We start from the raw sequence: 7963 nt of genomic DNA, 5'->3' as shown, positions 1-7963 counted from the left end.
AGAAACTAAAAAAAAGGTTATGTAGTTGGAAACGCAAACTGCTATCTCTGGGTGGAAGATTGGTCCTCATAAACTCAATGCTAACTAATATGGAAATGTATATTATTTCCTTCTTTCATTTGCCTAAAGGAGCTTTACATAGATTGGATTATTTCCGATCAAGATTCTACTGACAAGGAGATAACAAAAAGAAGAAATATTGACCGACTAAATGGAGTGTAGTTTGCCTCCCCAAAGACTAAGGACGACTGGGTATTCATGACCTCGAGGTTAAAAATACTGCCCTACTTGGAAAATGGTTGTTTAAGCTACTTACGGAAGATGGTGTAATGGCAAACCCTCCTAAGAAGAATATATGTGGGCTCAAAAGCAGTATCTCTAGTTATTGGATGCATGTGGACTCACACTTTTAGGCTGGTCTAATGGCTACGAAGAAACATTTCTTCCGCTATGGATCCTTTGCCATTAATTATTTATCAAAGTTTAGGTTCTAGGAGGATAAGTGGCTAGGCAATGCCACTCTCCGCGGACTATATCCTGCCCTATACAATATTGTGCATCACAAGGGTGATACTATCGCCATGGTTATGGAATCCTTTCCACCGAATGTGATGTCTAGGAGAGATTGAATCTTTCCTAGACTTGAATCGTGGAACACTTTGGTACAACGCCTGTCCACGGTGTAATTGTCGCAAGGGACCGATATATTTCGTTGGAACCTACATGTGAGTGGTAATTTCTCGGTGGAGTCCATGTATAGAGCGTTGATCTAGTCAGATGTGCTAGTTGATAATAATGAAATGATTTGGAAGATGAAGATACCACTCAAGAATAAATCTTTGCATGGTTTCTTCGTTGAGGAGTCATTCTTACGAAAGATTACCTTATTATGAGAATTTGGCATGGAAGTGCGTAATGTGCTTTTGTCACCATGATGAGACCACAAAACACTTGTTCTTCCATTGCAAATTGGCTCGTTCTATATGGCCAGTTATCCAAGTAGCTTCTGACTTGTACCCTCCATGTAGTGTTGCTAATATTTTTGGCAACTGGTTACATGGGATCAATAAAAAGTTTAGAATTCTTCTCAGGGTGGCAAGGCTTGCGGTGATTTTGTCGCCTTGGCTATATAGAAATGATAAGGTTTTTAACTATAAAAGTTCTTCTCTTCAGCATAGTTTCTACACCGTGTGGAGAATCCGACCTGTTTACGAAAGTGTGTACACGCTTGGAGGCCACGACGAGCGATACTTTTACCCGACATGGATGGCAACATGGTGTTTGGATTGGCCCTCCCACGTCTTAGGCATTATATAGTCTCCACATGATTACTTGTATTCTGCCTTTTTTGACTTTTTTGGAACTTGGACTTGGTTATTGCTATGTGCATCTCAGTTATGCAGAGGCCGGGTGTAACACTTCAACCTTTTAGGTAATAAGGCTGTCTTTATCGGAAAAAGAATGTCCTCTACTACTGCCGCATTGGTGACTCGGACTCGCGAGTTACTTGCTGCGATTAAGGATACCAGCTTGCCAATCTTATATTCATTAAAGGCACCCGTTATGCGCTGATTTTCCCAAATAACCAACTTACTGTCATTGAGCTTGATAACAATTCGGTTATATTGTTGTTTCTTGGGGATAAACGAAGTACAGAAACAATTACGTATAGTTTGATTTCCTGGCTCGTCAAGTTCCATGGTGAGCTATTGCTCATTGTCACTGTGCGACACTCTCCACGGGCGTACCATGTTTTCCGGTGGCAATCCGGGGAGTGGAAGTGGGCGAGGGCTACTAGACATGGTGGTTGTAGCTTGTTCCTTAATGGAGATCAGTTTGCTGGTTCCCTTGGTCCAGATCATCCAGAAGTTTGAAGGGACTACTTGTACTTCAATTGGTGCTTGGGTAAGTGGAGCGAGTATTCTTTCGTTGATGATACTTTGCATGAATTCACTGCCGACTACTCAGGGCAAGCACCACAAGAGAATTACGGGTTTGCATGGTGGTTTAGTAATAGGCTAGGTGTTTAGTCGTCTCCTCCTATTTTCGCGAGTTGTGGCAAAATTTACCTTTTTATTACTTTTTTAGCTCTGAGTGAGCTTGTATTGGACATAGACTTTTCGAATACTTTGCTCAGTAAAGGGTTTGCATGCATCACTCCGATGCAGAGGCTGGAGGTGATCCTCTTCTCTTAAAAAAACCACCGGCTTGGGTCCTTCCAAGCATTTGTTGATTTGGTACAATGCCTATGAGAACTGTCCAATACTCCTCAAGGTACATTTGCTCCAAAGTGGCTTGTTATAATCACTTAGTTTTGTATTTTTGTTACTTAATCAAAATACCCAAGTGACAGTTTAGCAACAAATGCGTTTGAGCCTATATATGAATGGACATCCTGCTCGTTTCTTCAAATATTTTATAATAATGTTTGGACATCCTGCTCATTTCTTCCAATATTTTATAATAATGTTCACAAGTCCTGGACATTCCTTATACTCCCTCCATTCACAAATATAAGTTGTTTTTAACTTTTTTTAGTAAATTGAATGTATATAGACATGTGTTTTAGTGCGTTTGTTCACTCATTTCAGTCCGTGTGTAGTCCATATTGAAATATATGACATTGCTTGATGACAGCAACAACTAGCTATTGAAATGGATACTTAGGGAAAGAACTAAGACCATCACTTGGGGCAATAAAACCGCACACATATTGCACACTGAGATTAGGATATAATTAATGCCCTTCTTGGGCATCCCTAGAAGCGCTTGGGTGGTGTACAGCGCTTCCTTCACTCCCATAATGAGTGGGAGCCAGGATTTCCTCCTACAGACACATGGTCTTTCAGAGGGAAGACAAGATCGGTACCAACTAAATATTCAATTGTCGGGAAGCAATGCTTACCATAAGAATGAGTATGCGTACTCCCCTTGCAATTCCCAGGTCTCTTATCTACCTTGGAAAAGTGAGTGTTTGTTGTGATGAGGAGTAGTTTTCAGAGTGCTCTGATGCGCGTGATTGATGTCATTGTGGTTACTGTTTAGATAGGGATATTAACCCAAGTCAAGTAAAAGATGCCCCAGCCTGTCTTGTGGCTAGCAAATCCTTTCAGGAGCCAACGCACAGAGTTTACATTAGTATTGTAGCGGGAGATGGCTTTTCTTTGTTGAAGGTCATGAGTCCAATGATGATGCCCATATTTACCTATGTCATTTACCCCTGATAAACTTAACGTTGTTATCTCCATTAAGTCATCTGGTCTTGCAGAGGGAGGATGAGAGGTCTGTAAGGATTAAATATTCAATAGGTGGTACCAGATGCTTACCCATAAGGATGTGTATGCCTACTCCCCTTGCAATGCTCTAGACGTTGTTTGTCGTGATGAGTAGGAATTTTGAGGGTTCTTTGACGCGAGTGATTGATATCATTGTGTTTGGTTTGGACAAGGATGTTGGGGCAAGTCAAGTAATAGAAGCCCCAGGCTGTCTTGAGGTTGTCAAATCCTTTCAAGGGCTAAACCATGGAGTTTGTGTTAAGATTGAAGCGCGAGATGACTGTTGTTTTTGAATGCCGCGATACCAATGATGATACCCATATAACATTAAGATTGCAGCAATGTCCCTGCTGTCATAGAACTTTGGTCACTATGTTTGGAGCTTGGATTGCTGCCTGAAAAAACTATTAGTTATCGTTTGGTGGCTAGGATGTGGATGAGTTACCATGCACAACGAGGTTCCATGTCCCATGGTGTTTAGTTTCTGCTGGAGCTGCAGCGCCGTTTTGGATTCTAGGAACAATGATTGGTGCAGTAATATATATTTACGCTGCTATACCTACTGTTGTTGTTTCCTTGAAGTCACATGTTCTTTCTTCTTGGTATGTGTTGCAGAAGAGAAACTTTTACCTCAGAAGCAAACGGAAAGGCTCAAAGTTGCTGTTGGCGGCGGTGTGCAACAGAAATCTTAAACAAGTGATGTTACTTCGGGGTCTGTACTAGCATGGTGATGAAGAGAATTGTTGCTCTTTTCATTGTCTGGTAGTTTGATTTGCTGCATACTTTTGTTTGTAAACGAACGACTCTCATGTGTTTTATTAGCTTCTGTGAAATGAAATTAAACAAAACGAAGTTGGTGGGGATAGGCTCCTATATATCTGGAAAACAAAAGTTTCGTTCATTGAGCAGCCCCAGATTGTGCATTAATTATCTGACTAAAGCGCTATGAAGATTCCACGATGAAAAGGATAATAAGATAAGGTCTAAGATACTCCCTAAGAAGTTAATCAGGGTTGCTGTGAGGAAATTCATCAGCAAGAAAATTAGTTGAGTAGAACTTCTCTCCCATTATCAGTAGTGGGTTAATATTTTTTAGCCTGAAATTATTAATATTTAATATTATTTGTACGATTGTATCTCTGGTCTTGAAGGTAACTGGTAGGCAATAATTGGTTGCCTTCTCGGCCAATACACAGGCCAGCCAGGCACTCAGACTATGAGTGCCCCATCCAGACCCAAGCCTCCACACCCATTTAACTATTTTCCGTGTGTGCTAAAAAAACTAATACAACTACTCCAATAGCGCTTAAAGTATTCTCAGTTATCAAAACTGTGCTATGTGCACCAAATGCCCTGAGCATGATCTCGCTGGAAATTGAACGCTGAACTTGCCAGTCATTCTTGCAGAACTGATCCCGATTCATCTCATTCCTACATGGCCCATGAACTGGCCTTGTTGCTAACTGATTCACCGCGCTGACTCACAGGACGTCTACTCATTGGAAAACATCATGTCTCATGTATACTAGCTGCTCCATTAGTGCTCGTTATATAGGTGCTGCAACGTGGAACGGGCATGCCTTACATTTACGACTTGATTCTGTACTATTATTAGATGGTCCACCTACCATAGCAGTTCAACTTCATCATCTCTAGTAACTTTATTTGGCACGTTCGTTCAGAATAGTTAAATGGAATCGAGCAAAAATGCATAGAAAACACAATTAGTGGATTTTGTGCTCCTGGGTGCTCTTGTACCATTTAGTTAAATTGAAAAGCATATTTAAACATTTATATGCAAGTGGAGCTGATGACCAAGGAGGTTTATATACCACACATAGACGGTGGTTTAGTTTTTAGCATGATCATTGGTACATTGAAAATGTATGTATTCCTTTTGAAGTTTAATTATGTTTTAGTTAATAAATTGATTTTATTTCGGACTAAATAAAAAATATGTGGACTTTCCCTCTTTATGTATGATTTACAAGATTCTCATTGTAAGATAAAAATACAAAAAAATTGTTTGAGATAGAACATCTGTAGGAGATACCATGTTAATGGGCAAATATCAGGTTGTATATAATCTTGTTGATAAAAATATCCATGTCAACAACCAAGAAGTTATCATACAACTACTCCTATAGGTTGGGCCTAAGCTGTCCGATAAAAGGTGAATGGATAAATGTGACCCGCAAAAAAAGAGTGACTAAATGTGCTTGCTCTATATTTTCGCCTCAAAGCTTGTACAAGGGTTGTTAGTTAATATGCTTACTCCCTCCGTTTGGTTTTATTAGTTCACTCGTAGTTTGGGTCAAATTTTAACCATCGTACTATCAAAATATAAGTTATATGCAAAAACAATCATATTGTTGAATTCATATAAGTTTCTACTGATACAATCTTTTCCTACATACTAGTAAGCGTGAACGTGCAACACACGTATCAAACATGAAATTTTTTAAGCAAATATATATAGATTTCTGTTGAAGTTTCATACAAAGTGCATAATACCTAATTCTTGACTCATACAAATAAGTTGATTTTAGATTTTGGGCCTTGGCACTCTTGTGTCTGGCTCACACGATCTCCAAGCTCTAGTGCCTTTTTCTGTATTTCGGTTTCACTCGTTTTATCCCTAATTAACCAGAAAATGTTAGGTTTTTTCTGTCTAGTTTCCTTTATGAACTAGATCTTCTCTCTTCATTGTGATAAAATGTGACCTGGTCTTGCAGAGGTAAGACGAGGTCGGTATGAACTACATATTCGATAGGCAGGACCATCTCCTCCACCCCCCACCCCCCCCCCCCACACCCCGCGCGCCGCGACACGGGGTGAACCCTGACTCGCGCCATCGCATACCCCACGTTTATCACATGTCTCACCGCTACTCGAGGTGCCGTTGGCTGAGCCGGTGCTGGCTCCTATGAAGGTGGTGATGGGGCGCTCCACAGGCCCGCATGCCCATTGGGTGAGGGGCACCTACTGGTGGCATAGTGACCGTGGCATCATTGCGAGGTGGCACTTGTCGGTGGCATTGTGACCGTGGCTTTGTGGTGATGCAGCGGTGGCTTATGGGGCATATTGGCTGCTTGGCGCGTGCTGCGGATGGAGCACGTCTGCTCTGGTAGCACATCGGTCACCAACAAATGGGGTAGGCGGTGCGAGGACAAGCCAAATCTGGCGTGTTCAGGTCCCAAGCGGTTGTGGAGTAGTGTTGTTGGTGGTCGCGCATTGGCTCGGAGGCTACGCTCGACGCGGCACCCATGCGCGGTGGCCTGAGGCGGAGGTGGCGACGACGCCCGGCATTCGGTCGGGTGTGCGTGCAGCGGCCGAGATGGCGCTCCCTGGCTGTGGCGGGGAAGGGTGTACTCTTCCTCCGGCGGTGTGGCAGTCGTGGTGGCGCTTGGAGGTTCACTTGATGCCATGGATCTGAACCCCTTTCAGATCCGCCATTGGCTGCTAGGGTTTTCTACGATGCGATTTTTGGGCCGTGGAGGTTGGGCTTAGCAGTGGGTACTTTGGTGTTGGCGCCGCCTCCTTGCGGCGCCCCTTCTTCTTCCTCGAGCTGCCACTCACAGCTCAACCTCTCTCTCTCTATCAAGTTTCTTGGTTTCTCTCACACAAGAACACACACACACACATGCACGCACACAACCAAGAAAGATGACTAGTGGCTTTGCCCAGAAAATTTTCTTGGTCACAGGAGAGACTACATTGTTTTTCTGCCCTCACGGCCTTCTTCTCATTACTCCAACGCAAGGTTATATATACAAAGGACCACGGACTATGCCATGCACTCACGCACAGCAGCCCACTACCACCACTAACTAACCACTGCATGCACTACCCACGGCCTAAACTCACTTCATGATCCAAATGACTCGGCAGCCACTTGTGACCAGGCCACTACATGCATGCATCAACTACTAGCAACGATACTCTCGGCTAGGACTAAACGAACTCACGCATGGACAGCTAGTCCAACAAACAGAACGACCGGCCGGTTCACCCGACCCAATTTGATGTAGTCCATCACGGCTCCAGCCTCTGATACGTCTCGCCGTGCTCGCCGCTCCACACGGCATCCTGGCATCTCACCTCCTTGGCTTGCTCAGCTGAAGCCTTCACTGGACGAACACCACACTAGACTAGACTACATGCAAAACTCAAACATGCTAATAAAAGGAATCAAGATTAAAGCTAACATTTGGCTGGCGGCGTGTGCCTACTTGGTCGGTGTCGTCGTCGGCGTGTTTCGGTTGGGGCGGTGCGGTGATCTCTGCCAAGGCTTGGCTCCTGGTGTTGTGGCATGTGTGGTGTTGTGGCAACTAGCTTTCTGCTCCAGTTCGCGTGGTCTACCATTAACACCCAGGCTATCTTCGGCTAGTTAGGTGTTGTTGGTGGCTAAACTCATCCCAAGTGTCTCATGGAGGTGGAGGGATCACGCACTCTTGGTGAAAGCTTTGGCCTACGGGGAGTTAATTGCAAGTGCCCATGAGATTAGACTTGTTTAAGCACGTTTATGACAGGCGAGTTTTGCTCTTGCTGATGTTTCGTAACTATTTGGCCGAGACAACGTTAAGCGGGGGATTTGTCTAGATTTGCAAACCAGTCCCTATATTTTTACAGGGACACCCATTAGTCAAAACCAATCAAGTACACATATTTGGCATGCCCAAGCACAA

General features: G+C 43.4%; 1 pseudogene; it reads left to right on the top strand.

Moving 5' to 3' along the window:
* Positions 1 to 1262: 1262 nt before the first annotated feature.
* LOC141020770 (uncharacterized) lies at positions 1263 to 2030 on the top strand (annotated as a pseudogene).
* Positions 2031 to 7963: the final 5933 nt, after the last annotated feature.

The sequence above is a fragment of the Aegilops tauschii genome, chromosome 3 (genome assembly GCF_002575655.3).
Source record: "Aegilops tauschii subsp. strangulata cultivar AL8/78 chromosome 3, Aet v6.0, whole genome shotgun sequence".
Taxonomy (NCBI): domain Eukaryota; kingdom Viridiplantae; phylum Streptophyta; class Magnoliopsida; order Poales; family Poaceae; genus Aegilops; species Aegilops tauschii.
Note: the sequence above shows the minus strand (reverse complement) of the source record. Positions and strands in the feature narration are given on the sequence as shown.